An 11,167-nucleotide genomic window follows, 5' to 3' on the forward strand; every position below is an offset into this window, starting at 1 on the left:
AAAAAAAAGGATGGGAAGACTGGGAGGAGGAGAAGTTTGCTTAGGACAGAGAGGATGATCTGCAAGAAGAGTCACCCAGACTTGTTAAGGTAAGGTTTGGGAGGGTTGTGTACTGTTTTGGGGAAGAAATGACTGAGGGTGAGCAGATGGAGGATCACCTGATTGGGCTTAACAGGGCTGAGAAGGATATATAGGTGCATATCTTCACAGATATGAAAGGAGAGAATTCAGTCAGGGTTACTGTAGCTCACTGTAAGAATAACAAGCTGGGGAATGCTTGGCTTGCTTCTTGTCTTCTTCCTCCACATCACCATTTGATCTTGAAAGGAAATGTCTTTCCTATCACAAAAAGCAATTCTTTAGTGTTGCTTTAGAACATTCTGCTTGGTGATCTTGAAACATCCCCTCAAATAGGGAAGATATTAGATAAATTTGTTGTTACCCTGGTTTGGCAGTATTCAACCCTGGCTGGCTCTGAGAGACTCTGGTAGCATGGTCTAGTTTATCTCTCATTAGCGTGCTTGTTGCTGTTTGCACCTCAAACTCATGTTTTTGGCAGATCTCTTACCTAGCTGAGGTTCAAGTTGCATTTTCAAGGTTCTCTTTGCATTGTGAACACAGCTTCATGCCCATTTGAGAACCAAGTTTCTGGTGCGGCGATACTGCAACACAGGAACCATATCTGTGCCACAGATACCTCTCAATCAGCACACTAGAGAAGTGACCTCATCAGGAGATTGGATTCAAGAAATAATATGAAAACATGTACTGCAATGATGGATTTTAGTTGATATCCAGCTGTTGGCCAACCTCAACAATGTTTGCTTGTTCAACCTCAGCTGTGCTTTTGCCACAGCATGAACCAAGCACGTGTTGCATGGGGAACTGTTACTCCCTGTATAGGCTATAAGTCAGTGTCAATTTTTAGTGTCTCAGTGGGTCACATAGTATGAATTACTTGTCATTTGTTGGCATAGATCACAGATTTGAGATGTTTAATTAACAGAGAGGATTCTGAAACTCTTCATGCAACAGGGTTTGCCAATCGTGCACGAGAGTGACAGCTCTTTGCTCTCTTGAAAAGTGTGTGGCTCATTCCTGAGATAGATATTTACAGAGGTAATAAGAATTTTATGAAAACTTAATGTCAGTGTGAGGACATGCCTATTTCTTTCACTCTGCCCTTTCTACCAACTCTGACTGTATTGTATGACAACATGCCTGGCTTTATATATAGGCAAATCTTCCGCAAGTGCATGTGTCATATACATGGGCAAACCCAGACAAATAGACTGCTTTGGGGGACCCCAATAGGATGGGAGAGACTGCAAATATCCTTCCTGCACACAGTTATAATTAATTACACCTCATTTACCCAAACATCTTAATGTGAATATTTATTCTCAATATTATGTACGTACGTACATACATACATACATATATATATATCTTCCCTGTTGTATTTGAAGGTTTCTTTCCAAGCAACTTTTTTTTCAGGGAAAAGGCAGCTGGAGATATTTCAGGTTCATTTGACAAATATTTCCCTATTTATTATCAAGTTCTCTCTTCCGTTGAGGCTATGTCATGGTAAGAGGAAAAAAATGATGCCCACTGCACCCAACAGTTCAGCTGTTAATTCATTTTTAATTGCTCTGGGAAATTTGATATTGCTTGGTAGATGGAGTTGAGCCAGTTTATGCCAGCTGAGAGCCTTTTCTGTTAGAACTTTTGTGAATTTAACTTAGGTTGTAGAGGCTTTGGTTTTGTGCTTGTTTGTTTTTTGGTAAGCTGTGAGACAAGCTCATATTAAATTTATACATTAGAAACAATCCTGAATTTGTTTTTCCCATTTAGATTAAACTGTGTTCTGAGTCAGTCTTAGATGCATTACCAAGCCTTTTAGCAAACACTATTGTATCTCCTAATACTTAAATTCTACAAACTTCCTTCAAAATCCATTTTTTATTTATTTGCACAAACCTTAGCAGCCCATTAGCTGACATCAGCCCCGATATCTGATCCAAACAGCATCTCTTCAGATGAATAAACCAATTATGCTGTGCTTTTCTGGACAGCATCCCTTCTTCCATGATTTGTTTCTGGAGTTGTGCCTTCAGGCAGCGCTGATTCCTCAGGAGGATGTGATATCCACCTTTCTCTCAAGATAAGAATGGGTGTCTTTACATCTTACTTCTTCCCAGACAGCCCAGATGGGAAGAACCCAGCTGGATGTGCTGTGTACTTATTGTTGATGATGGTACAACTCCAGCTTTAGGCTAAAGATGCAGTCAATGCAGGGGAGAAAGACAGCTCTGATTAATTGTATCCACGTGGGGATGGAGAAATGGTGTATCTCTCTGGTGACTTTTTGGGGAGTAGGCATGATATGGCTTATCCAGTGGTGGATTTACCTACCTTTTGGACACCTAGAGGAGAGCAGACAAATCCCACAATAATTCATGCAAGGTGAGAGCCATGCAAATCTCAAAGCTGTAAAGCAGCAACCTCAATGGGTTTACAGGACAGTCTCAATTTAAGAGAAAGACTTGGACTCTGCAGTAAGGCCAGATCTGCTTTGGTCAGTTTGCCAGGTGAGTCCCAATACTCATTTCAATTCCAGTTTCTTGTATAAGTTAGAACCCTAACACTGTCACAGCCTTTCTTTCTAAGGAGATAACAGGGCTCGATCTAGTTTTTGGTGCCATATTTCTCAGAAAATCTCTTACTGGGTGTATTTTTGGAGCCAGATGATCAGAACATGTGGACTTGGAGATCTCATGCTGATTTGCTGTTTCTTTTTTCCGGAAGAAGTGATTCCTATTGTTTGATAACAAATGGTGGTGTTGGCCCATTGTACAGGCTGTGTTTCACAGATGATTTTGTCCGTGTGTCAGATACCAAACTCAGGGCAGGAAATGAGACTACAGGGTGGTGAGATGCTCTTGGGGAGTGACTCACATGAGTGAGTTACTGATGTATTGCAGAAAAATAATACAATGGTGGCTGCAGTAATTAAAAAATACGAGGTAAGCTTCCACTCAAATCAGAAGTGGATAAATTCCTCTAACGAATACTTATCCTTTAACTTCTCCTTTATTTCAAACCCCATCCATCTAAACCAATTCACAACTTCTCATTTAGTGTTTGTTTCCTTTTATCTTCTCCTTTGATGTGAATAAGATTAAAGGGGAAAAAAAAACAAAAACAAAAAACAAAAACAAACAAACACACACACACACACACACACACAAAAAACAAACAAGTAAAAATCCATTAGAAAAAGTGAAATATGAACAGTGCCAGAGAGTGGGAAAAGCTTGTCCAGCATCTGTCCTTTCTACTGAACACCTGGGTGCCCGCAAAGAGAGGTGACTCTTGGCCCCATCTAACTCTTTGGGAGACCAAACTCAATTGTTAGGATTTCATGCTATTGTCTGGGGGTGGCTGTGTTTGGGCTGGGGATAGCAATTCCCTTCCCAATATCTGGCAGAAGACCCATTCCTCTCTCATTTAAAATCACCCCCTAATCAATGCTTGAAAATGGATGAAAGAATAAATGAACAAACCTCTCCAAGAGAGCACTCAAACTCTGCAGGAAAATAAAAAAAAGCTGGACTTTGCTTGTTGCTGAGGAGAGCATTCAATATCCAGCAAGGGTCTGACCCTGCACTCAGAGGGGGTCAGCTTGGAAAGCAAATGCAGTTGTTCAGTGTACACATTGATGTCTTTTAATGCCAGATTTCCAGTCAAGAGCAGTACAGTTCTTAAAGGCTCCATTTGTCAGAGGTAGGATACTGCAAAAAGGATGAAGTACAAAAAGCTGAGAGCCTTCAGCAATTATAGTTTTGTTTAAAATTTTCTCTAAACCAGAGGGACTCAAAGGATTCCTTGATTTTTTTAACAGGGCAAACTTTCAGATGCTTGCAGGACCCGGTGACTTTAGTACAGATTATCCCATTGGGTAATTGAGCCTGCTGCATTAGCAGCCAGATCCTGGTCGAGTGGAGTCATCCCCCTTGTCCTTTCTTGTTATTGTGAGAGGCAAGCTGGCTCATTGTGTTAGGGTTACAAGTGATTGATGGCAAGGAGTCCTCTTATTGAGGCTCTAACTTTGTTTAAAAACTGGCTTGATCTTGTTGGGAAAAGAAAATGAGGGGCAAAGGTGTGATGAGAGTTGTTGGAAGTTTGGAATTGGAAGTGGGAGCGAGTAGGTGAGGGTTTGCAGGCTGTACTTGCAGAAAGGCAGACAAAGGTGGGAAGGAGGAACCCCAGAGATATGTGTGAGGCAGTGATTCCCCTCTCTGGCAAAAGAGGAAGCTGGGGAATGGAGTGGTAATTATTTCTAGTTGTGTAGTGTTTACCCAGAATGGAGGATGGTGAATTCCATGTGAAGGCAGGTCTCTCAGGTCTTAGTGGTGCCTTTTGTGTTCACCAAGTAGAAAATGGCTCTAGCCAACGCAACCACAGTTTGTGAGTGCCTGCTTGTCACTGAATCCTTTTCTGCTTACTGATTTCCACCTAGGCTTTTGCTGTTTGCTCATTCTTGTGCCTTCATCACACCAGGAAGATGTCTACCAGTATTTATAAGAGCTGTCCCTGAGAGCAACAAGACTCAGTCAAGTTTTCTATACACATGTAATATTAGGAGGAGAGGGTTAATTTGCAAGAGTTTCAGGGTAGGCCTCTGCTCATCTTGAAGAATCTAAAACAAAAAAATACTAATGGCAGTCCCAGAATGTAGTCTTTCCACTCTTTTCAGAAAGTAAGATGATTTTGTCATATCTTCATGCTGTTGCAGTAGTTGGAAATGGGTGTAGAAATGGGCACACCAGAGGTACGTGGAGTGATAGGAGTAATAGGAAGTAATAGAAGTGATCTGGTGGACCAGAGATTTTGAGAGCAAAATAACACAGGTTGTCAAAGTCCTGTAGCCTACAGTCCCTGGATTTGCAATTTACCAAGTGTAAGGCTGAAAACATCAGTGAGGAGAGACAGAGAAAGGATAAAGATGCTGTAGAAGCTTTATATGAAAACCCTAAAAGAAAAAGAACAGGAGAGCTCAGTTTAATTTCCATCAAGCTTCTGTCAGATATTCTGACTCATAAACTCTTGTAAGCACATTTAGTCTGAGATATGGCCTTATGTGAGCAGCAGTAGGCATACAGCAGTCCTAAGGATGTTCACAGGATTATTTCCATGCTGGAAGATGTTATGGTCTTTATTGCTTAGCTATGCTGAATCTTTCTACCCCAAGCAATTCCCAGAAACTGAAGTGGCAGTGTCTGAATACAAGCTAACAGGCATTGCAATTAATTAGAGGGTTCAAATTAAAATTAAAAAAAACAAAAAACAAAAAAAGGGAAATGGTTGATGATTCACTTAAAATACCAAGTAAGTGTACTGGAAGGAAGCTTGATTTTAATTGGTGTTAAATGGAGGAAAGGAGGGCAGCTGGACTGCAATGAATGAAAGAAAAGGGATAGGGATGTTAATGCAGAAAATGACTATACCACTCTGAGTTTGCCTCCAGTCCTTGTGTGTGCTCATTATCTGTGCCTTCGTGATGCACATGAAATCATGTTTCTAACTGCAGGCTTGCACAAAGCATTTGAATTGTGTAGTGTATGAGGAGTGGCTCTGGAGGCTCAAGTAAGGCAAAGATTTGCTCAAACTGACTACCCAAGGGGAAAAAAAAGGTGCCTAGAAGGTTTAAAGCTGTGGCAAACAAGACCTTACATCATGTGTGATCAACCTTTCAGAACCTATAGAGCAGCTACATTTCTAGATGCTTTAGATTTTACGTTGAATTTTCTCCAAGAAACCATGAAAAGCTTTTTTTTTTTTTTTTGTCTGCCTCAAAGTCGTCCTCATAGGAAAATCAGAGCTTGGCAAAGCTTAGATTTCATCCCTTAAGTGTTTTCCCATGGCTTGTGAAGTCCATGTGTGGCTGTTAGCTGTCTCAACTTCCACTGGGTAAGCTGTGCTGCTCCTCGAGGCCATGAGGGGATCAGAAAAATCATAGAATCATTAAGGTTGGAAAAGATCACTGAGATCATTTAGTCCAATCATTAACCCATCCCCATTGTGTCCACTAGGCCATGTCCCTAAGAGAGATGGCCATGTCCTTCAATAGAGGCGTAAGGCACCTTCTATGTCTTGAATTTTTCTTTCTGACCCAAAAAAAGAGGGAAAGGATTTATCAAGGCTCAATGTATGAGAGCTCCAGGGTTTACCAAACATGGGGTTTGTATAACCTCTTGGAGGGGGTTGGCAGTGGCAAGTTCATATGAAGTTTTTTCAACAATCTGAGTGTCAGAAATTCATTCATTCTGAGGAAAAGTCCTTCATAATGATGTAGGTGAAACTGAAGAAATAGAAAGCTTTGCTGGAAAACCAAGCATTGCTTTACAGACTCTGAGTGGAAAATGGTTTCAAACTAAACAAGGGGAGATTTAGACTGCATATAAGATAAGGGGTTTTGTGATAAGGATAGTGAGGCACTGGCACAGGTTGCCCAGAGAGGTAGTGGATGCTTTGTCCTTGGAGATATTCAAGGTCAGGCTGAATGGGGCTCTGAGCACCTGATGCAGCTGTGGGTGTCCCTGTTCATTGCAGGGGAGTTGGACCTTTAAGTGTCCCTTCCAACACAAACAACTTTATGATACTGATGCTGCTAATCACTAGTGTCAATGTGAACGCTTTCCCTGCTTCCCTGCTCTCTAAACTACCTAACAACCAAATATTTGTGCTGTCCATGAGCATGGACATAATTCAACACAGCATAAGCTTCATCCCCTTCCAAATTAAAACACAGCCGTGTTCTGGTTTTAACACAAGTGGCCTAATTGTGAGTGTGCTGGGGAGGGGGAGGTGAGCCATGTCTGGGAGGCACTGGGGAAAGGAGGCAAACTAAATTTTGCTTTAATGATGTGAGCTGTTATGTGTCTATCAGGGCACTGAATGGTTTCTTCACACTTGGACACGTTCACTGTCTGAGGCGCTGCCTGCCCATAATATCTTTTTTCACCTTAAATTAGATTAACTCACTTCAGGTTTACATTTTTGAGTCTAATTGAACAAATGTAGCAATTTAGCCAAGCGTTACAGGATTTCCCCATGGATGCTTGATGAGAGATGTTCCACAAGGATGATACACTTAATTAAAAGATGGAAGCTGAAGACTGATACAGATGTATCAGCTGACACGGCAGCAAGATTTATATCAGGGTCTCAGCTTATCAAAATCAAAGCAGGGGATGAAAAGAAATCGGGGCTCTGAATCTTTTTCTGGTGCTTCCCATAGCACAGAGGAGGTTTGACAGGCAGGGACTCCAGCTCCATAGGTTTGTTTCACTTGCTCAAAATGGGGCTGGGAAGCATCAGGGAAGTGCATCTGTGGGGATCTAAGATCTTCATTGTCCAAGAAGGAATATGGGTCAAGATGGGATGGCAAAAGCCCTTTTACCTAATTAATAAAGCAGCAATTCAGTGGCAGGTCTTTCTTCACCTTCAGTCTTCTGTCATTTTTGATGGGAAAACCCTTGTCCTGATGTCTCCCTCTGTTTCGAAGGGATTTATAGTAAATAACTATATTATTTTTTGCCCAGTAGAGGGAAGTATTGGCTAAACTGAGCATTGCCTACAAAAACCCGATGGCACCCAGTGCTCCAGGAGCTTCTCGTACCACTTATCCCAGTGGCAAAAGGCTTCATAGAGAGCCAAAAGAAAAAAAATAAAAATAAAAATCAAAAGTGCTCACATAAAAGTGGGAAGGCGGGCTGAAGCCTTTCAAATTTAGAAGAAAACATGTGCGTATATATAGAGACAAATTAAGTTTTGCAGGATTCAGAGGAATTGTATTTTTATTTTAAGAAAAAGAACAGCATGTTTCAAACTAAATCTTTCCTCCAATCTCCCTCGTTTGCAAGAGCTGCGTGTCTTTCCAATTTCTTTGTTTCCTTAAAACAGGTGGCAACAAATGTGTGGGGATTTGGGATGAAAGGTTCTATAAATACCTTGGAACAATAAATGGCTCTTTGTAAGCAGCACTACTGTCTGTAATTCCTTTAAGAGAGCAGTGAATGCTTCAGAGGAAAAAGGTGGGTTTTTGGTAGAGAAGTGAATAGAAAGATGACATCAACTGATCTCCCACGTAGTATTTACTTTGCTGCTGGTGCTTCCATCTGACATACACATTTATTGGGTTTCAGCTGACTCATTTGAACTTCTTCACAGACGTTCGGTAAGTCAACATTACCTGAAAGCTTCTTGCAGATTTGGGTGAGGTAGTGCATGTTTAATCAATTTTATCTCTTTGATCAGTCTGTCTGTAGGGCTGCAATTAACATGGTTGCTGTATGATGAGTTTTCCCACTATGAGTTTTCTGTGTCTCAAGGATGCTTTCCCCTTGCTGTGTGAGTTTGTTGCTGCACAGGTCCATATCCCACCCTGATGTGCTGCCCTTCAACATATGGGTTCCATAAAGCAATGCTCGAGGGGAGGAGATTTATATATAGGATTTGAATAACACATGCATACTTGATCTGGAAACCTGGGGGCAAGTTTTTCTGAGCTGTCCCTAGGAGATAGGATGGATATGGGGGATCCTCTCAGTCTTGTTCCTGGCATAGAATAAATCTGACAGATAGCTTTTCCTTCCTGTCCTTTTTCCTACCTTTCCCTTATCTTTCTCTGTAAATAGTACTCTGTGTTTCCTGTAAGCTCTGCTCAGACTGAGCTGATTTCATTACCAGAGGATCAAGGATTTGCTAGTGATAGGAGTAATTTCTCCATTTCTAAAGGCAGACAAAATGAAGATGGATCTTTCTTGTGCTTCTTCAAGATTTTACAGTGCTTCCTTTCTCCATGAGAAGGAGTGGCAGGGTTGAAAACTTAGAATAGCATTACTCAATACTGGCTGCAAAAGAGAGAACAGGTGGTTGGACCAATGGACAGAAACTTCAATGAAAGCTCGGGGGCTTTCCCCTCTGTTCCCTGGCTGTGACACAAAACCTGTGGCACTGAGGTGCTGGTGGCTCCCCTGTGCCATCACACTTCATTTCTGGGACCAGGCCTGGCGCAGTCACTACTGAGACTACTAAAGAAGGAATTGGGGAATGAAGTCCCATTTTCAGCCTCATGCATGGCACCATGGAAGCAGTCAGCAAAGTTCTGAGCTTCCTGCAGTGATGCTGGTCCCACTGCCCTGTAGCTACCTTTCTGCCCTTTTGAGGATGTCCTTCCCCCTGCATAGCCACCACTGAGCTTCATATCAAGTGATTAAAAAGGCCCTTCCCTGAAGATTTGTCTTTCTCTATCTCCCAGCTCTTACAACATCCTGCACTGCTGCAGGCTTTCAGGGGTGATTTGCCCTTTAAGAATCTTCCTTCCTGCTCACATCCATCCTCCTCCATCTTCACTCACCTTCATTTCCCTTTGTGTTCTTCTTTTTCTAGTCCCAACCTTTTCTTCCTAGCTCCTTTTCTCCACCTGTCCTTCCCATGATAAGCTTCATTCTCTTTTCAGTTTGCATCTATGCCAGTTCTGATCTCCTCATTTGTTAATTTCTTTGAATGTGAGCTTCCTTCTGAATCGAGATCTGTTCATCACTCACCTTCCTAGTGACACTGCTGCTTTTTTGGACCATTTTGTAGCAACCTCAGTAGTTTGCTGCCTGATCTGCTCCTTTCCCAGCATTTGTGTTGTAGAAGTAATATCCAGCCTTCAGCTGCTTTCACGGGAGTGTTTCTTACTGCTCCAGGCTCTTTGCAGAGAAGTATCATTCACTTCAGAGCCCATCACTGGACAAAGGAAGCACTGCTCATTTCTCTGTACACAGTTTTACCCTGCTCAGAATTGTGATGATTTTTTGCAGTTCTTCAGAAGTTTCTTCCAGTTCTACAACCCTGAATACTTCAGTATTTCTAGCAAACTGTTGCTCCTGTCTCCACCTATGAGCATCCACTTATGACCTTCTCACTTATTGCCAGGCAGCTTTTTTTTTGGCAAAAGCTGCTGTGTTTGCTCACTTCCATGTTGTTCTTTAAGCATGAGCCAGCCTCAACTCTTCCTTGAAAATTGAAGCACTTGAGCAGGAAGCTGCAGGAGCCCTTACATTTGGTTGTGTTTGGTTGTCCATGGGGAGAATCAAGTCCAACTCTGGCACTACTCAGCTTGTCCCCTTCCCCTGGGTGCTGGGGTCCTCCTGTCCTGTCCTACTCCACAGCATCTCTCCTGTCATGTCTCCTTGCTCTCAGTCAAATCCTTCCTCCAAAACCCCTCAACTCCCTGATGGCAACCCACAGCATTCATAATCCCTTTTTCCCCATCCCACCTTCCTTCCTTGTTTTCCCTATTCCACCTGGCTTCCTATTCCACCTGGCTTCCTATCCCACTTCTTTCTCCCTCATTCTTTATTCCCCATTCCTTCTTTCTCCCTTTCCCTTTTTATTTCTCTTTTCTCCCTCTCCACCCCTCACTCTTGACTATCCTTTCCCCATTCCTCCTTCTTCCTCATGCTTCCCTCATCCTACTCTCTATCTCTTCACCCTCTCTCTTCTCTATCTATGTGTACTCACCTTCCTCACTAAACTTTTCCCCTCTATTCTGTCCCACCTCATCCCTTGTCTTCCATCCTTCTTCAGGTGTCCTCACACCATCCTTTCTCCAAATCCCCTTAACTTCCTACTGACGACCCCAAACTTTCATCACACCTTCCATCCCACCTTCTTCCCCAACCTGCCTTCTTCACCAGTCCTCTGTATCTTCACCTCTTCTTTCTGTCCTTTTCCTTTTCTATCTTCAATCCTTCCTTGTTCCTCATACTTCCCTTCTGTGCTTCGCCCATTCTACCTTCACCTCCATCCTTTCTCCCTATTTTCTCCCCCCAGCCTTCCTTCTGTCCCTCAGTACTTTCTTCTCCATTCTTTCTTCCCCAGCCTTTCTCATTCCTTCCTTCTTCCAATCCATCTCCCCTTTCCTTCTTTTTTTTTTCCTCCCCCTCCTTCGACCATCCCTCCTTCGACCATCCCTCCTTCGACCATCCCTCCTTCGACCATCCCTCCTTCGACCATCCCTCCTTTCCTTCTCCATCCCCTTCCATCCTTCCTCTCCACCCTTCCCCTGTCATTCTTTCCCCTCCCCATCCCTCCCCTCCCATCCTTCCTC

The sequence above is a fragment of the Meleagris gallopavo genome, chromosome 6 (genome assembly GCF_000146605.3).
Source record: "Meleagris gallopavo isolate NT-WF06-2002-E0010 breed Aviagen turkey brand Nicholas breeding stock chromosome 6, Turkey_5.1, whole genome shotgun sequence".
Lineage (NCBI taxonomy): Eukaryota > Metazoa > Chordata > Aves > Galliformes > Phasianidae > Meleagris > Meleagris gallopavo.